Raw genomic sequence first — 23,602 nt, 5'->3', positions numbered from 1 at the left:
ATACCCAACGTACTTATCTATTAAAGTAGCTAATGTTTAGAGAGGAGTTGGATTTTATGTTTAAGTGCATATAGATTTCTTTTTTCTTTATTTAAAAATCAGTTCTCACTAAACTAAAGCTTTGGAAACGGTTTTTCTATACATAAAATAATTGTTTTTATAACCCCAACTTGCTTCTCCTTAAAGTTGTGCTACCGAAACTCCTAGAATTAAAATTCTGTCCATTAACTTCAGCGAGTGGCTTCCATAGAGTCAAAATGAAAACACAGAATATTTCGTCCAGCCAAAACCGCGCGAAAGGGTCGCGTAAATGGGGTTGGTTCTCTTCTCTTGCCCGGACCCATATGCAAATTGGTGAAACTAACTAAATCAGACAAGTAAAAACACAAAATTTAATTACATAGTTTGGAGCACAGCGATGGAGAAGGGTGCTTTTGGCATGTATAGTACAGCGAGACATAGACAGACGGCGCATTACACAATATTTATTTAATAGCATGCCTTTTCATACATATAACCGCCGCCAATTTATGTCGCCCAGAGTTCTTCTTCTCCGTCGTATCCACCACCACAAACACCATCACTCCACCACCCCATAACTCCCCAAACCACCCACTGAACTCCGCCCCGTGACCGAGATTCAGAGCTGACGATGACGATGACGACGATGAAGTCTCAACCCGTTTCGGTTCGGCCAAGAAGAAGTTCGACTTTTGGCTTTGTCTTGAAAACGAAAGCAGCCCGGAAATGTTTGTGCCGGCCCCATCGTATATAGTAACTACTTAACTGTACTAGACCGTATATCAAACGCTGGGGAGCGGGCAAAATGGCAGTGGAAGGCGCGATGTGTGCATACATTATGCAGTCACCTCTCCGCGGAGACCGGAACACGCGAAAAATCTTCAATACTTTTGCAAAGGAAAATAGAAGCTTATTCTGTGAGGAAAGCCAAAAATTTAGAACAAAAATTGAAGAGTTATAAGAGATATAGATTTAGATGGGAATAGGATTTTAAGAATTGGTTTTTAATGTTTTTAAATTATTTGTATTAGATATAAATTTAAAAATGTCGGTAAAAGCGATTAAATTAATTTATTTGACATTTTTTTTTAATTAATAAAAGGTTTCTTAAGATGATTTTTATTATGTCAACTAACTATAAACCTAACTAGACTCTTTATTCGTTCAGTGACCTGTCTCAGTCGGCAGCTATTTTTTTCTTTTCTTCGCTGCTCCTTTTGCGCTATCTCTTACCAACTTTTCGCTTGCCTTTTTGCGATTTCGCTTTAAGTTGGCTTTAATCACGGCCCGCATATGCATGGCGGTATATGCAATGGCACACAGATATGGCCATATGCATAAGGCTTATATATATTTATGTATATATGTGCAGATATATATGTATATTTATATATGTATTACCTAGAAGTCTGACAAGCCCGATTTTCCACTTCTCCGGCACTCTTCTGTCTCAATAACTTTGGGCTTTGCATTTTCGTTACGTTTCGTATGCAATTTTCGCATTTGTCTATCCCGCTCGCACGCCGGATGGGCGGTAAAAATGGGGCGGCGGGTCGGTGGGCGGTGGTCGGTGGGTTGGTGCCACGCCCCTTTGCTCGCTTGTTAAATAGCATCCAAAGTTGCTGTTGTTGTTGTTGTTGTTGTCGATGGTACGTGTTGGGAATGTAGGACATTGTTATGCAGGCAGGCAGCACAAAAGGAAGAGCAAATGAGTGCGACAGAGGCGGGGATAGTGGGCGGCGGCATGGCGAAGGGGGGAATGGCAAGGAGGGAGTGAAGGGGGTGGGTTGGGTGGGGGGTAGTGGCAGGAGTAGGCCAGCCGCATGGCACGAAATGTGCAACACAAAAGTTTTCGTCATTATTGGCTTATGAGGTGAAATTTATTGCAGCATAATTCAATGGAAAGCGGCAACGATCGCGTCTCCCCCTCCCTCCCCTCCTACTTCTGCGGTCCATTTTTTGTCTTCGGGTCAACCAACATGCAATAAGATGAAGTAAATAACATAAAATAATATAGTTTTTATACAAAACATCAACAAAGAAAGGGGAAAACAGGCGAGTTTTGATAATGAGTTGTGTAAAGGTACCCAATAATTAAGTAGACTTGAATTAATTTTTAAACATTTTTATTGTATTTGACTAATTATATTCTTTCCCTTTTTTCTCATTACAGCACGAAGACCTTTTTTAAGAAAAAAGCCTACAGGAACTAAAAAACTTTCAAATTATTACGAGAATCTTCTATATTTGAAACATTTTCAAATTCAAATTTAAATAACTTTATTCTTAATAACCTAATTGATAATTAATTACATAATAGTAAACAATGCTCAAATAGACTGAAATAGAGTCCAAATATATTACGAAAGTAAAATGCAATTAATTCAACATATCATATAAATTAATTAGAACAAATTGCATTTAAGTTATTAACAAAGCAAAAGCAAAACCAAACAAGCGAATAATAATTACACAAAAACAAAGGCCAGCAAAACCAATGAACAAAAGTCAAAAATACACAGAAAAAAGCAATAATTAAGTGAACAAAAAGAGATCAAAGTGTAAAAAGTGTGTGGTGGCTCCATCGCGAAGAACCAACAACCTTTATTATACTGTATAATTCAATTCATTTTAAATTCGCCGTTTAGTTCGCGTTCCAAGTAAATTCAATACACAATAATGTTAATTCCAAAAGCCAGAAGTGCGGCGACATAAATGGACCATCAATCGTAGAGGCAGCCGAAAAGAAATCAAGGTAAATAAATAGATGTTCGCCTAAGATCTGCGGGATTAATTGTAGCAATTTTCTGGAATTTAAAATATGCAATGGGGGGCAGATTTTCTGGAAAATGTATGAGAGGTCATGGCATTGCCCCGCTATCTTGCCTCTCGCTCGTTTTATTTTCAACAAGTGCCTGTGCCCCTTGGAGTCTATTCTTAGACAAATGTTTCTTTTTATGTCTGGTTGGTTTCTCCATTCAAATTGTCTTTATTTATTTGTTGTTGTGCCCCGTTTGTTTGTTTGGCTCCTTGTGAAAAATGATTTCTTAATGAGTCGCAACTGTGCGGTAGATTGCACAGAAAAAACTCCCCCAAAAATATTTTTGGAATAGATTGGCATAGATCATCGTGAGTATTACGCTGACTAATAAGCGTCTAATGAGTGAAAGACGTGAAAAATGCCTATTTTATGATGAACATGACTGAGATTTTAATGAATGAGGAAAATAGTAATAATAGGGGATAAAAAATAGATCCAAGTCAGTAGTATTAAATTGAAATATTGTTTTTCCTTGAAGGTACTTTAAGTTCCAGTTGGTCAGTTTATTGTGAAAAATCTGTAAAAATGTCACTTGCAGCTGTGGAAGCCAGATGGCAAAAAACCACAAAGTAGAAAAAACCGGGGGACGTAGAGATTTTCGTGAAATATAAGTGAAAAATCAAAAATATTCTCACATGCCGAAGAGCACACGGCGCTTCATTAACATCATTCCACTTTCGTAACTCAATTTGGTAGCTGAAAATTCGTGGCACATGTGCGACAGCTCAGGAAACAAGCTAATTCCAGAATCAGAATCCAACACGTATATATATATCTCAATACATACATATATATATACATGGGAAAACGCTGACGAAGCCAAACCAATTTCAGAGTTGAAAAATTGAGGGAAAAAAATCATAAAAAAAAGGGGGAATGATTTCTCTTCTTTGTGGCCATTCATCGGGATTCATTCATAGAGCAATCAGACGAAGGATGGTCGGGGGTTTAGCACTAATCAAATCAAAGAGTTCGAAGGAGCTGATAAAACACTTCCGAAGGGGAAGGCAAACAAACAAATACGAGACAGGAAATAAGGAACCCAAGGGACATTTTTCTTCACTCAGTGAGTGAGACAGAATCAAAAAAAATATCTGAACTAAATTTGGCATTTAAAAATATGAATCAAAAAATAATTTTATGTAAGATTTTGTTACATACTAAAAAAATATTGGTTTCTCTTAACTCTTTGGCTAAATTCGAAATAGTTCGTTTATGAAACAGCCTTCCATGTTTTTTCTTCCCTTGTCACTCGGCGGCTTGTAAGATTTTCCAACAGCTTCACGCCCACTCTGGCCAACTGCGACCCCCCGCCCTAAACATGTTTTTCACTTGACTGGAGGGCGGCAATAAATACAAAAAAAATCCCTCCTTTCGAGAACAACACATATTGTTCAAGTTTCGAATCGAATTCCAGGAATGAAGTGGTCCGCAGATAAATTAAATAAGATTGGCTGATTTGTGAGTTTATGGATTTTATGGGCACTTAATTACATTTCCTAGGAAACAACTTTATTTCCCAATTTTTCTGAAGACTTCAATACGCTTTTATTTCTAGGGTGGCAAACAATTTTGTTTAAATTTCAAAATGTTTTTTTTTTTTTGAAAATGCCTTATATTATTTGCTTTAAAATTAAGATGTTTTTTTTTTTAATAAAACACATTAGAAAATTCTTCTTTGGTGTTTGGCCTTTTTGTTTGCCATCCAATTTGTCCGCCGGGGGAACACCACCAATGTCGTGTGAAAATTCCTAGCATGTGTCCCCTTTTTTGTCAGAGGGCGTGGCACTGAGTGTTGATGGATTTTTAGTTGTTACAGTCTTCGAGGGCCGTTCCTAAGGGCGTTGCGTATACGCCCAGTGGGATGGCATAACCCTTTTAATGCGCTTCCATATTTTACGCCGCCCACACAATTTGTATTCATCAGTCGTTGATTTCTGTGCAACGATTTCAGCTGTAATTAATTTTAATGCAAACATTTTTGCGGCTTGAGGCGGCATTTCATTTGTTCCCGTTTACCGCTTGATGTTGCTAATTTTTATGAGCATAATGATTGATTGATTGATGGATGGCTGAATGCCTGAAATGGTTGAAAGGGCCGGGGCGGGGGATGAATCCAAATGAATGCTGATGGTTCGGTTGAGTGAATTGCTTTTTGATAGATCACAAATATGTCAGCCGGGGTGAAAGGGGCCAAATCGGACCCAGTTCATTGTTCGCTGTTGCTGGGCGGACCGAATGGCAATGGAAATCGAAATGGAAATTCGATAAAAAGAGAGACAAACGAAAATAGAAACGAAATTTGGTTTATGAAGCGCAAAAACGGAACAACGACAACTCAAATTGGATTAACCTCATAACCCAAACTAAGCCTAAATATAAAAAAAATTAGAAGTACCATAAATGCAGCGGTAGAAATCTAATTTGAGTACCTATATAAAAAAGGATCTGTGGTAGGAAAATGGATTGTAAAGAAAATTAATTAATATGGAGTAAATAAATAAAAAAAAAAAATTGTTATTCCTGTTTAAATAAAATTTCTTTTACAATTATGTTTTTCAGCTTTCTTAAATAATCAGCTTTAACTCAGAAAAGCCTATTTTTTTCATTTGCTGTAACTATACTCGTTATTTCAGGCATTTCTCTTTGTCCCGATATCAAAATGATTTTGTTGAACTTTTTGGCTTTGGCCAAACAAATTGCAAATTTAATTTGAGCCGCAAAAAAGCGGAAGGGCGTCAGCAGCACATACAAATAATTGCCGCATGTGGCAGGGACTCAAAGGGAGTGCAGCTGCCACGGAATGCATTTGGTTTTGCCTCGCATAAAGTTAAACTCACATTTTTTGTGCGCCACGACGATCACAATAAATAAAACTCTTTTTCCAAAGGCAGAAGCATGAATAAATTTTGCACAGCGAATGGGTGGGAAAACTGAGACACATTTGACAAGTTCATAAATTATCACAGGCATGGCAAAAAAAAGTGTGTGTAATTTTTTTGATTGTTAAAAATTTTGCATTGAAAGCCATTGGCCTTCTTCCCCCTCCTCCACCTAAAAATTGTATTAAACACAATATAAAATGGCTGAGAACATTTCCATTTAAAATGGGGCGTGGCAGGCACTTGCAAGGCGGGAAATAAATAAAAGGAAAGTTTCGCCGGCGAAAAAAATGTAAAGCAGCGAATAAAAACTTGTGTTCGCCGCATACAAAGCAACAATAAAAACTCAACAAAGTGAGACACAACCACCGAAACTATCGCCAAGTCTAGTTATCCAGTTTTGTTAAAATGGGGAAAAACCCCAGAAATATGTAGTACAAACAAGGCTGGAGTTGGAAGTGGAAATAATGGCCAACGCGGTGTATGCACGATTTACATTTTTTATACTACAGTATGGCAATGGGGAAAAAGGGCTTTAAATTATACAAAAGATGTCGAAGATGGAGAAGGAGAGAAAAACATAGGCAACGGATTAAAAAAAGATTAAAAAAAGCGAAGCGAGGAGAACTGAAAATAGAAAAAAAGGATATTGGGAACCTACAAATCGCTTCCACCTTTAACTTTAAAACAGCATACGTTTTTCTTCTGACTTCTTAAAGCTTTGATTTTTTTGTGTAAAATGGCAGCACCTGATTTTATTTTTCTACTTCTCTCCCTTGTTTATTTAACTTCCATATACTATTGCTATTTATCACAACATTGCCCAACCCTTTTTTATCTTGCAAATCTGCTATTCTTTTTGCTCAACTTTGTGCGCCCGCTCGACTTCTTCATTTATCAATCATCCGACCCGCTGCACTTGGCTGACTTCATATGCAAATAGTTTGCCCTAAGTGAATATTTTCTAATGTGTTTTGCGTTTGCTACTGGGGGGGCTCCCCCTGGTCAAAAGGCTTTCAAGTAAAATGCATTTGCTCCCTGGGCCAGGCCATCTTTTTTCTTACCCGATCACATATACATACTCGTATAGCGATTTTTTGAGGGTCATTTTTCTTGGAGGCAAACCAAACTTCTTGCGCCCCATTTTTGCTGCTTCTCCTTTATTATCTCATAGAGTAAAAAATGAATCGGGCCCCACACACACACACACACACACACATCTCGATAGAGAGGGGATCGGAATGGGGAGTGTTGCCTATACGGCATACAATGAATAATGGAGGCCGGGGGTCCTGAGAAAGAGATGCCGTAGCTGAAGCGATGACAACTATAGAAAATATTATAAGGATATGCGACCATAAAGCAAAAGGAGACCATGAACAACGACCAGCGACAACGAACGACGCCGGGAAAGACAAATAAAAGAGAAATCGTTTATTGCAAAAGAGCCCATAAATTGATTTTTTCAAATAAAAATAAAATATCGACACACGAATGGGGAACCACCACCACCACCACCACCAGTACCACCACCACTACCACCACCACCAGCAGTACCATCCGAGAGTCAGACAGATAAAATAAGCCATCTACCATAAGGAGCTGGGTGGTTGGCGTTGGGCGGGTTTTCGGACTAAGTGAGATGCTGCCAAGATACACGACTCAATAGCCTGCTTGTGGTCCAAAAAGAAGCCGCCTCCAAGACGCCACGAAAGGGAGCAAAAAAATGAAGAGAAGAAATGGCCAGAAAGAGTGGGAGATAGTTGGGTAGAAAATACGTATACGTAGTGTGGGCAGACGGAGAAACATTGTCCTCGGCGTCTTTGTCGTCATCAGAGATTCGCCTACGTCCTTTTTGGCCAAGGTATATCTCTCTCCCTACCATTTCTCCTTTCCCCGCTCTCTCTCTCACCCCATTTAAGTTAAAAACTATTAGGAGGCTGCCTGAAAGCCACCCACTGTCGTAGTACATAAATTAGGTGAACCCACACACATTCACCAAGAACCAAAAAAAAAAAAAAAAAAAAAAAAAAAAATAAATAAATAGCAGGATAGCGAGGGAGTTTCTTTCGGTGAGGGTTGGATGAATTTTTATTAAAAACTATGAGCGTCTCTTTAATAAAGATGTGAACGGCACACGAACACATGGAAATAGGGAAACCATCACAAGCCAGGGACCATAAATAAGGACACACACAGACGGCATTTATCTAGCCCAGAAAAAATGATGCAAAAAATGGTAACGGCCGTGGTAGAAAGGGCAGCAAGATAGTTTTCCGGCAGAAAGAGAGAGAGATATGGTGGTTATATAAGGCTGATATTTGATTTCATTTCAGTCACTTCAATCAGTTAAGTTTTACGTTAAAACAATATTTTCAAAAACCTTTACACAGACTTACATTTTTGGTAGCTATTTGAAGGAATACATCTCAAAACATAATTAAAAACATTTTTCAGCAACTTAAATGTTGTAAAATAGTTCACCAAGGTTTGCTTAAGGGGTTATATCCAGTGCGATTTTGAAAAAATCGAAATTTTTTTTTTGCCTATTTTGAATGTATATATATCTAAGAAGATTATCTGAAAATTTCAAAGTATTCCGGTAAATAGTATTGGAGTAATCAGTGTATTTGTAAAGACGTCTCCCATGTAGTTCAACTAGTAGCCAAAACTTTAAATGCGTTTTTCTCGAAACTATGTCTTCAAAGTCGGTGAGCAAAATTTCTCAGAGACGGCTTGTCCGATTGACTTGAAACTTTCACATTCTCTTCTTAGATATTTTTTTCAGGTAATGAAACTTGGAATTTTGGCTCCGACAAAAACTTCGATTTTTTTAGCCACTTCAAAGTTGAAATTTTTGTGCCAAAAACAAAGTTTTATGTTTGGGAAGCCGCCATTTTGTCAAAAATCAAAATTTTGAAAATCACAAGTCTCATTACCAGCATTTGTCTATTCTTTACGTAATCCTTTTGGTTTTTTGCAATTCAGATAATTTGGACCGGAGAAATTTTGCTCACCGCAAAACCTTTTTTTGAAGTGGACCCTCGGGAGATCCTCTACAGGACCGACGGAGTCCAAAATTTTTTTTTTTTTTAAATATATTCTAAAACTAGAAATAATGACCTATCTTTTCATATATATTACGTATTCATACAATAAATTGCCTCTCCAAAAATAATTTTCAAAAAAGCTCATTTTTTTGGCCTCGCAACTGGATATAACCCCTTAAAGGATTTAAGAAATATTAAGCCTTACAGGTGATTTGTAGTACGAGCTTGGCCATGTTTGCTAACTTGGTTCCGTGCATAAATTGGCAACAAGCTAGAGGCTGTTCCACGGTCCTCCAATATTCGAATCCCGGCCATAATCCCTCCGGAGAACAAACCCACTGTGTTTGAGTGCCTTTGGTTTCCCCGCCCGAATCGCAACATAAATCAATTTGGCCATTTATTTAGCAGCAGGCAGCAGGCGACATTTGCATTTGCTTATTAAAAGCGAGGCGAGAGACAATATAGAAGAAGAAGAAGAATGAGAAGAGGAAGAAGAAGCGAGTAGTCGTGACAAATATATTTCACAATTTTAATTGGCCCAACAAACTTAAAGTTTTGAAGTTGGAACCGAGAACCGAAGTTGAGGCTAAAAACTTGATTCCTTTCTTTATTCATTGCAGTTTCTGTTCTGTTTCTGCCGTTTCCTTTCCTTATTCTTATGCTGTCGCATCTTCATTGTTTTCCTATACCCTTTTGTTCTGCTGGCATGGCAATTATGACGTGCAGCTTACAGCTGGTTGACTGACTTCCAACTTGAGTTGATTTAAATCACCAGTTTTTGGTGTTATTATTTTCCAAATATTAAACAAACAACTGCGTACACAAACCACAGTTTCTTCTGTTAAAATTAAATCTAATTTGTTATCCAATTCTAGTCTTTAAAATGTAAATGCAATTTGAAATTAAGCCTGATTCTTGAGGTGCCAACTATAAGTCCCTTAGATCTAATTCACTTTCATTAAATACAAGCCCTATCTGTTGACCAGCAACATCAAGTGTATTTGAAAGTTTGGGGCCAGCTAAACTTTTCCTTGGCCTTCTTTGTTTGCTGCTAGCTGCGAAAAAGTTTTCAATCCAAAAAGGCAGGTTGGCTAAATTAAAAAGAGTGCGTGGCAGGAGCGGGATGAAGTTGCAGATGGAAATGGAGATGGGGATGCGGATGAAGAAGGAGAGCGAGATTCATGAGCGGTAGTTCCAGCTTGGCCATAAACTTTATCGCCGTGGCAGAAGCGGCGGGCGCATCTGCCGGAGATTCTTGTCTGGAGTCTGGAGTTTCTGGCGGAGGTGGAGTCTGGGGCAATCATACATTCATATCCTCATGTTTATTTAACGATGCTTTTTACGCTGCATACAGCGCGCAAATGCAAAAAGGATTAAAAGTCATCCCACTCCAGTCATCCCTACATCTTGGGGGATCCTTCAAGTGGCGCGAAATTTGGCACTTTGAGTGGCGTATTTCGGTCCTTACAAAACTTTTAACTAAACTGAAAGTACTTGTATGTGAAGCGCGCTAAAATATTAAAAAACATCATTTACTTTTGAGGCTCATCAAATGTCAAAGCTGTCATGAATCTTCCCCGCGAGAAAAGTGTAGAGATATCGTGTATAATTCCCCTCGAATTCTATCCCTTGATTTAGTTGCGATGATTTTCATTTGATGTGGAATGGATTACACATTTCTATAAATAAATTTTAAGCTCTGTGGGATTTCTATCCTCAAGTCGGGGAGCAACATCAAAGCGATTAGCATTTGTTTTCCAATAAATTATTTGATGCTTACAGATCGGGAAAATTGGCTTTTGATTGGTTTGATGTTTATGTAACTGGTATAACGTATATTTTCCGACTTCCATTGAATACAAATTGCTCCTGAAGATTTCTCGTTGGTGCTTCTGTGTCCCCTGTATTTATCCTTTTTTATATTTTTTCACATATTTCTCTCAACTCTTTTTACGTGCACTTTGGCCCGCTTTTTGTTCTTGTTACCTTTTTTTTTTTGCCTTTTGTATTGGCCAATTACGTGGGACAAAAGCAAACGAAACGAATGCCAATTGGTTGCCAGATAAAGAATGCAGCTACGGGCAAGGACTCAGGATTCAGGATTCAGAATTCCGATTCAGATCGTAAAAGCTACAGATACGGCAACGAGTGCCAGGAGATATATATTTTTTAATATCACAAATGGAAGGAATTATTATTGAAATATTTACAGGGCGCAAATACAATTGAAGAGCCGCCGAGAGGAGTAAGCCTCCACCGTGTCCTTTGACTCCGGTTTCAGTTTCAGTTTCAGTTTGAGCTTGAGTTCCTGCTCCAGACCGGGATGACATAATTTATGGCAGCTAGTGGAGTGGAGACAAGTGTCCTCCAGCGGTCTCCCCCTGGGCAATTAAAACGCCAAACTAATTAGATGAATTCTGTGTGATTTCCGTATAATTAAATTGCCCATTTGACTGGAGTCGAGTGGTGAGGTTGCTTCCATTCAGCGGAAAGATGCTTGATTTCTAAAAAAAAAAAGCGAGAAAAAAGAATGTTTACCGGAAGTTAAGGAAAAAGCATTTCAAATAAAATGGTAGTAAATTCTCTTCGTAAATTCTGTAAACATCTGAATTACAGTATACATTTATTTTGGATTTCCGTATAGTTCCCAATTCCTTACATGAACATACATAAATGGAATTCTGAAAAAGACGATTGCAAATTACATTTTATAAACTGTCAACCGTATAAAGACCATTCAAAGTAGTGTTGAACAGAATACGTTGGCACTTAATATCTCCTTTATGTCTCGCAGTGTGCGAAGATGTTTTACAACATTTATAACATGCTAACTATACACAACACACGGCTGGGACTGGGCTGGGCTGCCACCCACTCGACGTTTAAGTTTACGGTACTTAACGTAATTTCCTTTTGCTGGCAACTTTTCTACCCATTTTTTGGGTGGTTGGGTGGTTTTTTCTTTTTTTTTTTAAGGGGAAGGTTGGGTGGTTGTGTTGTGGGTGGGATGGGTTGGCTCGGCTCATGTTGATGGAGCCTCTAGTTGAGCCAAAGATAAATAAGCAAATAGGCAAATAAATCTTCATTTCAACTTCTTGTGAGGCTTTCTTAACTTTTTCTCTCAGCTGTTCAGTGATGCTACACCGCCTTATGCCTTTTAAGTTTTTGCGTTTCGTTTACTTCCCTTCTTGTTTTTTGTAGTAACCCCGCCACCACCCCCTGCATTCGTTTTTTATTTTTAGCGAGCTCCTTGTGCTTCTTAGCCAATTCAAAAATTTCCAACTTACGCTAGTAAATTGTTCGGGTAACATGCACTTAAGTATGCCACACCGCACTCCACCCGCGCCGGAAAAGCCCCTCGAAAATTTCTTCTTTCTCTTATTTTTGGAACCCGCAGCTGGAACATGTGTACCATGCACACGCTTCTGTCTTTCGGCCCGGTTTTCTCTTTGCTCTTGCCATTAAAAGTTGAGCCCTGCAGGGCGAAAGTTTTCCCTGAAAACGCTTAGCCAGCCAGTCAGCCAACCAACCATCCACCCACTCACCCACCCACTTTTCCAGCTTTTCCTTTTCGGTTTTTCATTGTTCAAGTATTTTTGGTATTTTACTTTGGTATTTCATTTACGCTGTCTTCCCTCTATATTTGTTCTTACGATTCCCGTTGTCAAGTGCAACATTTTGGGGCTGCAATTTGGTGAAGATGGGAAAGGGGAAGGGGGAAATATAAAACGGGGCCGTGAGTGATATGTAGGTGACATGGCAAAAAATAGAAGAAAAACTTTGCTGGCCGTAACTTAAGTGTCAGGCTTCGGCGACTAATTAACATATCGAGTAGCACAATTAGGTCAGCATCGAGATGGATAAATTATTTATTTGCCAAGGATAAAGCTTAGAAATTAATTAACCAGCAAGATTGACTAGAAGAGCTTTTAGTTCAAAAAAAAAAGCAAGTTTGTTATACGAACAATACTTGGCACGACCCAAGTTATATTTAAGGATTGTACTCGGTGGCTTTCTCTAGAGAATTCGCACACTTTCTCCACTTCTCTGGTGTCTGAGCTGCATTGATTTAAATTTATTATGCCCAACGTCAGCAGCGTGGCAAAAATTTGATTACAAACATAAAAGTTTATTTGTTTCCCTCGGTACTGGTTTTTTTTTTTTTTTGGTTTGTTTGTTTGTTTGCCGTTGTTGCCAGCTTCAAAATGAAAGCAGCTCCTTGTCCCCACCTTGCTGTAACACTAATTTCATTTTGCAGGTGAGGCTGCTCAACTATTCTGTGGAAGAGAGTAGCGAAGTATTGTCGGCTTGGTTGCCATATGGAAATACCCATTAAATAGGGAATAGGATTCTTGGGAAATATAATACAGAGAGGTTATAACTTTATATAAAGCTCTGGGTAAAAAAATGGATATGCTTCTCGGAAGTTTAATTTTGTATTTTAGTCGAAATAAGAGGTATCAAAAGTTGATTTAATCCCCGGCGTACTTGCCCCGTTTCTGGTCCTAATCCGTCTGTCTGCTCTTCTAGGCTGAGTCATTCACTCACTCACTCAGTCATTCAGTCATTCATTCGTACACTTCCTGCATACCTTTGCATATTTTTGCAATTCAGCGGAAAGTTCACTTCGCTCTTGCGCTCCTCGCCACTTCCTCTCGCTTTTCCGCTGCCGCCGCCGTCGCTTTTCTTCTCGAGCTTTGTGTCCTCGGCTTATGTCAGTAAACTGTAAATATTTAATTAATTTGCATGGATATTTTTTATGCCAGCTAAGTTGAGTTTATTAGTCGCGCTGAGATGACGGTGACGCTGTGTGAGTCTCTCTCTCTCTCTGTGTGTGTGTGTGTGTGTGTGTATATGTTTTTCCCCCTCGTTTTTCTGCTTTCCCGCTTTTCCTTCGGTTTTTCTCGCTCTGTGGCTCTGCATAATTTACCAAGCTCTTTAAATGCTTACACGTGTGTTTGTGTACCAGTTTTCCGTTTGCTTTTCCTCCGCTCTTGCCCTCCGCAAAAAAAAACCTGTGACTCGGAAAATGACCACAGCTGGAGGACCATTTTCCGTCCCCATTTCCTTAAGCTTGCGACAAAACTTGACCAATCTTTGGCCACAACTGAAATTACAGAGTGAAGTATTAAAATTTGAGGTGCTCGCTTAAAGTGAAAAATTATAAAAGCCAAAAACAAAATGCAAATTGTAATCTAATATATTATTTACACAAGCTTATAAAAAAATAAATATTTTTTAAGTCTAATTGTTTATCCTATTAAATGCTATTCATTTTTTTTCGGGTTGAAAATACAATATGTTATTTAATAGTTTTGGTTTTTTACTGTATTTAAAAAAGTAGGTAGCATTTTCGGGCTTAAAAATTTGATAAATCGCAAAACTGTGTTCTCAGCACAACAAAAGCTACTCAAAAAAGGTCACACACCTTCCCCACCTCCTCGCCACCAACTCATAGTCCTTTTTTTTTTGTCCACCTTCAACCCCCCATTTTCCATTTTCCACTTTCCAACACTCTTGTGCGTTTGTCCGTGTTCATTATTGCGGTTAATCTGTTTGTTCTGCTCCGCTCGTTGTTTGGGTTTCACTGACAAAAAAAAACGAGAGTCTAAAAAATTCCACTTTTCCCATCCTTCCATTCTTTTTATTTGAGGTGTATTTTTTCTTCATTTTTTTTAATAAGCTTCGCTGGATGGTCAGGTGCAAAAAAATTAAGCGAAAGTGTTGGTCACTGGACAAGGGAACGATGGGAGCATTTTTGGGGCAGAGGGGGTGGCGGATTTTCGGGGCAATCATCCGCCTGGCACGTTGTTGACAACAAAATAATGACTTTGGTGCAGGAAGCGGGGGTTTGTAAGTGCGGGGTGTTGGGGCGGAAAAGCTTCAAAAAGGGAAGGCGTTATGCGGCAGCAGTGCAAACATATGCTCAGGAAACTCCCAAAAACACACGCTGTCAGGAGGATATACACTGAAAAAAAGTTTAGTCTGCTTTTTTATTATAGTATATAATTTTAAATAATTTTCTGAAAAATATTATTAAATCTAAAAATGTTTTTGATGTGATATACAGAAAATTTTGGGAGAGCTCCTTTTAAATAATTGACTTGAACCTTAAATGTATTATATTTTTAATTCTAATCAACCTTAAATGTTTTTAAAAAATGTTAAATTAATTTTAAAAATTATATTTTTTTGTGAAACAATTGCAAAGAAAAGGATGGCTGTACAAAGTGTGTAAAGGATGGTTAGCGAGAGGTTTCGAGTAGCCGACACATTAAACACGCAGAAAATTCACGCTTCTCCTCAGGTTGGCGTCTCCTTTCCCCTTTCTTTAGCACATTTGTTGCTTTGCGTTCTTGCTCATCATCATCATCGTCTTTATCATTTTCAAACGCAATCATCATCATCTTGTTGTTGTTAATTACAAAAAAAATGCAAAAGCACGAAAATGCCGCTGTTTACCAAATTAAATGCTACTAATTGGACGAGTTTAGCGTCGCTCAAGTGTGTACTTTGCCCCGCCTCCGTGTTCCCTTAAGTCCCCGCCCCCGTTTCCCACTGCCTGTCATCATTTCCCGCCCACGCCCCTTCTTCTTCTTGGCGGTTATGGCTTTTGACGGCGGCCCATAGGAATTTTTAATGAAAGAAGTTATTAGTATGTATCAAAAGCATCGTTAGCAGCCCAAAATGAAAGTTGAATGATATAGCCGGAGGGGATGTACTCACATATGGATGTACGTTAATGCAGTCGATTGTGGTGTAAAGAGGATTTCTTGTTACACCTCAAAAAAATACTTAAACATCTCAAAAGAAAAAAACCTTGAAATTTATGGTTTATATTTTAAAAAAGCTGATGAAACATCACTAAAGGCACATTAATTATGTTAAAGCGATTATGAAAAGCTAAGCTAAGGCAAACTAAAATGCATTTTGCTGGGGGAACTTTTCGCTGCAAGCTAAATATTCAAATCCGTCTTAATCTGATTTCCGCTTTTGAGCTGTTTTAAATTTCTAAAAGTTCACTAATCTCTGCTGTTCCTTTTAGTTTTGAGAATGTAAAAAGCGCACCTTAAGTTTGGGTCACTGCTGTTTTCCAGCTTCCTGATTTATTATTTATATTGTATTTATTTTTCATGGGCAGCTTTGCTGCAGCAGCTGCAACTTGCAATGACATAGTAAACAAAAATCAAATGTAATCCACGGGGCGTATGAGTAACGTTAGATGAGCCGCTCCACTTTCCGCTTCCCCACCTTACCATCTCCACTCGGTGTTTTTCTCCACTTTCTTCTCTCTTTTCTCCTCTCGCCCTCTCGCCAGTTTATGTGGGGCATTAAAAGCGCCGACGACTGCCTGCAACATTTCCTCGTAACCCCATCAGCCCTTCAAGTATTATTAATAAAACGTTGTCGCATCGTTGAGCGCATGATGTAGGCGCTTAGGAAAAGTGGGCGGCAACAAAAAGCGGCCAAATGGGGCCAGTGGGCGTGGCCTGACAATGCTTATGGAACAGCGAACATTTGCAACAAAACAAAATCCGGAAACCACGACAACGACCAACAAATAAATACGGGCAAAAAAAAAAAAAACGAAGCGGAATGGGGCGGGTAAAAGCTGGGTTAATAGGTCTCCGTAGGAGAAGGTCTAGCTCGGAGTGATTGTGCCCATCTTATCGTAAGTTACTGAGAAGATTTGAACTGATGTATATGAAGAATGAATTTGGAGAAAAGTTTATATATCCAAAGTTCTTCATTTATTAGCAGGGCATAACATTAAAGTATTACAAAGTAAAATAAAAATGATTTGATTATTATAATAAATTCTATCAAATGCAATTTTGAAAAAGGAACCTCTTTTGCACTTTCTGCAGGTTCGTAGGCCTTAATTTTTTTCTGCATCACTCAGTTGCACTTGTTTTCCTCCCGAAAACCAAATTCCGGCTCAACAAAAAAGTATTGCATACTTGTGGGCACACACACACACACACACACACCGCACACAGGGAAAAAGTGATGACGTAGATGTTGATGAGACGTCGACGTGGCCTGATTGACGCTGCGAGCTATTGTTGTTGACTTGGCAGTCGGTTGAGTGCCAGAACGGAAGTGGAAGTGGCTCCCAAAAATATAATTCATATTTAATACGCACGCGGCTGTGTGAGTGAGCTCACATAATTAGTTGCAGTATATATATATATATATATATATATATATGTATGTATACACACACATACAGGCACACGGGTAACGGAAATCAGAATTTATTTGTACCAGAAATAAATAATTAAAAATGCCTGGATGGAAAAGGTGGAGGTTTTTCCGGAGATCTTCCACCTCAAACTGTGCAAAATTTAATAAATAAATAAATAGCAGACAAACGCAGACACATAAACCCACACACACACACAGACAATGTTTGACATGCCGCACAACTCTGCAGTTAATTAAAAATTGTGTTGGAAAAATATTTTCGAAGTTTTCTCGAAGTTCAGATTAAGATGGTTCATAAAACCCAGCACCGTTTTTTAGTGAAAAACCTTTCAAAATCTGCTTTTGCAGAGAGTATAATTAGTTATGGGGAAAATTATTTTCATTATTGAAGTGCACATAATTTATGCAGAATTTATTGAATTGGCGATGAAATATTTGTCCACTATCCGGTTTCCTTTTGGCATTTTAAATAATATAGTTTTTAATAGATATGTGTGGCTTGGTAAATAAATAATAATTTAATTGTTTATCATTTTAATTGGATATTTATAAAATCTAAACATTTTCAAATTTTTTTATTATTTGTTGTATAGATGTGTATACAACTATTGCTCACAAAATACATTTTATTTGACGTTTGAACTACTTGGTTGAATTTAAATGGGTTTTCATTTATTCAATGTGGTAATTGGCAAAGTGTTGCATAAACAAGCACAACTGCATTCCTTAATGCTTTGTTTACACGGCTCATTTAAATGCAAACGAAAATGAATTTAATTGCATTTTCTATTTAATTAGGTATCTTCGAATTGAATAAATGTGCAGATAATATCGATACATTTTTGTTGGAGTATTCGCTAAAGATTGCCGTTTGTGAAATGCCAATATAGCATAACTAACATAAATCCCTCTGTGCGGAAATGAGTTCACAAAGCTTCGAATGAGAATTCTATCTCGGAGAGGGGTGGCGGTGGAAAAGGGGGCGTGGCGGAGCTGCGCCTCATTAATTTAAATTTCCATCATGTGTGTATGTGATTTTATGAAATTAATTTCGGCTGCATGGCACATTCTGTGGTTATGAATTTATTAAAATCGCTGGGCAAAAACTGCACCAAATGGCAAATTAAGCAGTTTAGCAGCAGATTTATGTGGGGGCCACTGTGTAGGCCAAAAGTCTTTATGAAGTTGCTAACATTTATGGCTAATAAATATGCATGTGTTTTCAGATAAAACATTTGATTTTTATAACGCTGACAAATCAAAGCGAAATTGCGTATACGCCATGTGCGCCCTTGTATCTTTGTGGCTTTGAGTCAACCTAATCGGTTTTTATGGACACCAATTACGTTTGATGGCACGCAAATTCTATGGATTATCTTCTTTACTGTATTTATACATTTTTTTTTCTGTATTCATTATTTTGGGAATCGATGGCCTTAAATGGCTGTCAGCTGCCTTAATTTTTTTTGTGCTAATTTCCATGAAATTTGTGCATTTAACGCTCGCTCAAATTCAACCTGACATGGTTTTCCTCTTGGCCATCATAAATTTCATTTTTCAGTTCAATGTTTTGGCGTGTGGAAATCAACGCATCAAAAAAATTCGACTGATGCAGTTTTGTTTTTCCAATGGTAAAGCATTCCTAATGCGAGTCAACATGGGGTGTATACTCGAATTTTATTTGAACATTCATTTATTTTCAAATAAACTCATAAAAAACATTAAGTTTTTTTTTAAATGTTAAAAAAGAATTTATTGGGATATATATTTAAATTAAATAGTACTGGATATATATCGTTCATCAAATGCTTTCATGAATTTGCCATTGTTAGTGGCTTGTGTTACGGTGCGTCTGCATTTCGCTTTTGTTTCCCAGCTTTTTTTTTTTTTTTTTGTTTGTCTTGTTTATCTAGGTATTTATTTAGCATTTTCGTGTTGTTTACTAGCCAAATAAACTTTTCCACACATCATTAGCTGGGAAATGGCAATCAATGCCAGACTCGGGACAACATCAAGCAGACTCCCCCCACCCAATTTCCCTCGATTTCCCCTTGTCGATTTTTCCAGCTCAATTTTCGCCCTGTGCTAATTTGGTGCATTGTTGCAGGCAAGCAGGCAGGCAGGCAGGCAGGCTTTTCTCAGCTTTTCTTGATTTTCTTGGGAACGTGCTAAGTGCTGGGCAGCAGCAAAAAAAAGTACATTGCACGATCAAGTGAGCAGCTCCATAATGGTCGTTTTTAGGCCACTGACTCCACGATGACTTCATCTGACAATCCGGAAAACCGGGGACGGGAACTCTGACGAATTCCCTGTTATTGGTCACGTACAGCCGGAAAAGCCGGGAAACAAGGGCTGGCGGAAAAGCCACACAAAACGGTTGACTTGTGCACTTTGTAAAGAAATTAATAAGTGAACGTTGTCAAGTGCAATTTATTAATAGGGAAGAGAGGGGCAGCTGTCTGTTTATTGCTGTAACATCAATGCTTACAGATTTTCTAAACTGCAGACAGCAGATTTATTTATATACGTGTTAAATGGTGTAAAATTTAAGCTAGAAAAAAAGTTCCAAGTTTTAAATCAAAGTCAAATAGAATTTGTTCAGTGAAAGGGAGCTCAACGAAATCAACTAGATACCATAAATACTATATTACTCTTCCCCGTTGGAGAACAAAACGCTGATAATTTACCCTTAAGCGTTCCTTAATTGATTTATGGTCCTGAAACGCACTGTAGTCGCCATAGAGAGGCAGCAAATCAAATTTGTTTGTGGCTGGTTACATTATTATGCGTATTATTATCATTAGCCCAAGTCCTTCCTTCCTTTGGCACCTCCTTTCCCGATTTTTTTCCCCTTCCTCCGCGCACATAATTCTATTTTCCTTGACGACATTTCTTTCTCTTTTTTTCGCCGGCGTCTTTCTCTGGTTTTTATGACCCAAAGTCGTAAAGGCAAATATCAGAACTGGAGACGAAACTAGATGGGGCTGTCACGGAAAAGTGGGTGGAAAATTGGGGGAAAACTCCGCGCTTGCGGCAGTGTTAATGCGATCTTTGGCCACGTTTATGACATTGTTTAAAGCCACGAAATCACAGGACTTGGCATAAAAATTCCTAGCGAATCTATCTGAAAGACAAACATACATACATAGGAATATATATATATATATGTATCGAGATGTAGTGGCAGTCGAGCGTTCACGAATTCAATTTAATGGCTCGTATAATGCCCATTTACGATCCCTTAAATATTATGCTCGAGCACAAGTTAATTATGTTGAACGTTAAATAAACATCAATTAAAAAGTTGTTGCCATGCAAACATATTTCGTGCATTTTAAAGACAGGAACGGAAAAGGCCAAAATAGCGGAAAATGGCCGCCCGGCACGACAATAAATATTCATAGCCGTGGCTGAATCGTAAAACAAATCAAAAGTCATAAAGAAGTGCACTTTGCTCTAATTCCCCGTCTCGCTCTTTCCTTATTTATTTTTACCCATTTTCCTGACAAGTCATGCTAAGACCTATGACCCCTTCCCACCAAAAAAAAAAAAAAAAATACAAAAAATACAAAAATAAGGAAAAAATGGGGAAAAAAAAAAACGTATAGAAATCAAGGAGAAAACACACAGCAGGAGCAACAATCAGCATGGCAACAACTGAGCTGCTCGGAAAACTTATTAATAAACGTTATGACGACAACAACAAGGCACTGGGTGCCCCCCTTTTTGCGCCACCCCTCTTCGACCCCCCTTTCGACCCCTTTTGACCCCTCCTGAAACTCCGAAACGATATCCAAATTGGCAAAGTTGGTACGAAAACGAAACGGGCCAAAACAACAACAACAGCAAAAAAAAAAAAAAAAAAACAAGTCTGTGCAAAAGCAATGACAACAAAAGGAGCACCATCCGTGGGAGTGAGTGGCAACAACATCGAAAGGAGCTGCAACAACAGCAGCAACATTAAGGGAATAAAGAAAACAGGAACAACCGGCAGCAACATTAACTGCAGCAGCAACACCAAAAGCGAAGCCATTCGCTCGGCATAATTGCGAAACTGTTTTCATAAAGCCCAGAAGCAACCTGCAACACCAGCAACTTGCAACAATGAGGCAGGCTGGCTGGCTGGCTGACTGGCTGGCTGGCTGGAAAACAAGGAGAGTCGTAAACAATCGAAGCGCCAAATAAGGAAAATCTACAGTACAGTGACGACCAATTGGAATGTATTCAACGGAAAAACCAATTTGCACTACATGGTAAAATCAGAAATTCAAATGAATTGGCTGAAATCGAATTATTTTTGAAATTAAACGAGATATTCATTTTCATATCTCACAATAAGTTTTATATTGTGTGTGTTAAACAGTATAGATATCTAAATTGGCGATGTGCGTGCTGGTTAATTTTTAAATCACCTCGCTTTGGGGGCGAAATACTCATCGACACCCAGGACAATTAGCATTTTGTGGAAGGTCCTCTGCCTGCCTTCCTTCAGGACTATTCCCCCTTCTTCGCCGACAGGACAATAACGAACCTGGAAAAATCCAATTTCACCCCCATTGTCGTTTGTGTTGTCGTAGCAACATTTGTGGTAATTATAAGCGCAGATTTCAAGGGTGTGGAGCCAGGAGAATTCAAAGGGGAACCAGGGAGAGTGTTTAGGAGCATAAGGGCAAAGTTGATTTCATCATTTTATGGGCCCCGCGGCGTGTAAACAATTTACAATCGATGCCCAGCTGCTGTGATATCCGCCGTATTATATATATGAAAATGAAATTAGTTTCGTCATAAAATATTCATTAGTGCCGATTCCTATTGTAATTTGCATTAATTGAATTGTTTGTTAAATTGGAAATTTTCTGTGCTTAGTTTTCGCCCACCTCCCCCCCTCCCCCTTTCCGAACTCCCGAACTCTGGTCCAATAACCATAACCATTTCCTTCTCGACAATGCCGCAACAAGGACAATAACCATAATAATAAAATGAATTAAATATGACCCAAAAGCTGGCCCCAAAACCCCAAACCGAATCGCACCGAACTGAACCGGGTAAATCCAACCGCACTGTGATTAAACAGCTCAAACAATTGTCGCACGTGCGTCCATCTCAACACAATGCCAAAAATCTCACACTCGACCGCAAATTGAATTTAAAATGAGATCCAAATATGCACGTGTACAGTGGGTTTAGGGAGTGTAAGGCGGTCGTGGGTTGGACATTCCTCAGCAAAAGTCATGCCAATAAAATGCACTTCCCGAAAACAGAGGTCTTATATCGAAACTAAATAGTGTTTAATGAAAAACACGGTTCAACTAAAAGAAAATGGTGTAACATCGTGTAAATTTCAGATTGAAGAAGAGTGAAGAATTATAAGTATATGGTATACATTCAACCGCCAGACTCAAATTAATTTACCATATCTCTAACACATTTCCTCTGGGGCCTTGTATACCTTAACCCGCAATAGTATTTAAAATAAATGTATTTTCTTTGTGTGGCACAAAGCACGCATATCTCTTCTAAATCGTTTAATAAAATTTGCAAACTTTTCCACAATTTTCCAGGTAAGCCCACGTGAATTTCTCCCCCCGGAGCATCATCAATTTATGCGCCCAAATGTAATGATGTGTATGTAAGTGAAAAGACGATTTTCTTATTGATTAAATTACACACACATGAGCACACACACTGGAAAGAATATATATATGTGTGTGTGTGTGTGTGTGTAGGTTCCCCCAGGGGCGATAAATTTCGGGAAAATCTATATCTGTAAATGCGATTTCGGTTTGTTGGTTATTATACTTGATGGCCATTGGATTTGGCCAAAATGGGCATATTCGATTTGCTTTTTGGCCAAGCGTTATACAATCCCCACACAATTTGCGGAGAAGAGTTCACAGAGTGAGTGCAATTTTTTATCCCCCCAAATTATGGGCAGTAAAAAAGGACACTCGCATTGCATAAACGATTTCTACACACAATAAAACGGATTATTTTAAGCGATAGTTAATACGCAATAAACACCATAAAGAAGATAACCCTGTGAGAGCTACAAAAAAAAAAAAAAGAAACCGTAAAATATCCGTTTGACCTCAATTTAAGTTTGGCTCCTATAAATGTTTTTAGTGCAGATAAAAGAGTTGCAAGTTTTTAAAGGGGCTCAATTTACATTTTATAATTCACTTATATTTTCTTTAATAATTAAGTCTATCTCTAAATGGGACTTAAAAAAAAAAGACTTATCCTTTTCTCTTATCATGTATATAGTATATCTTTAATATGATATTTTTCCCTATTGTTCTTCTATATTTCCTTAAGATTTGTTCGCTTTAAGGAGTAATCTCCTGCAGTTCTTCTCATCCTTATTGCTGCCCATATTAATCTCACAATTCGTTATGGACACGATTCCATTGCCGCCACTTAATTAATCCTGTCACACATTGCCCGAAAGCCTCGCTCTGTCTCCTTCATTCTGCATATGGCCATCTCTGTCGCACGCATTCGGCCATTTGAGTCTAGTGTTCACCTTCGTTGACCGCATGCGGTGCTTGAATTTTATGTGTGGCTCACGTAAGTATGCTACGCCATTTGGCCCATGAATTTAGCCAGGGGGATTTTGCCTT

The 23,602-nt window shown here is 38.4% G+C and overlaps 1 protein-coding gene across 2 annotated transcripts in view; it reads left to right on the top strand.

The window, feature by feature from the left end:
• LOC108097954 (innexin shaking-B) overlaps nt 1-23,602 on the top strand; it is a 140,354-nt gene that overhangs the window by 5,246 nt on the left and 111,506 nt on the right. For both annotated transcript variants that reach the window (XM_017200561.2, XM_017200562.2), the window contains one exon: nt 2,195-2,776. The gene's annotated coding sequence lies outside the window, so the exon portion shown is untranslated. The remainder of the gene's footprint in view (nt 1-2,194; nt 2,777-23,602) is intronic.

Source organism: Drosophila ficusphila, unplaced genomic scaffold (assembly GCF_018152265.1).
Source record: "Drosophila ficusphila isolate 14025-0441.05 unplaced genomic scaffold, ASM1815226v1 contig_197, whole genome shotgun sequence".
NCBI lineage: Eukaryota > Metazoa > Arthropoda > Insecta > Diptera > Drosophilidae > Drosophila > Drosophila ficusphila.
Note: the sequence above shows the minus strand (reverse complement) of the source record. Positions and strands in the feature narration are given on the sequence as shown.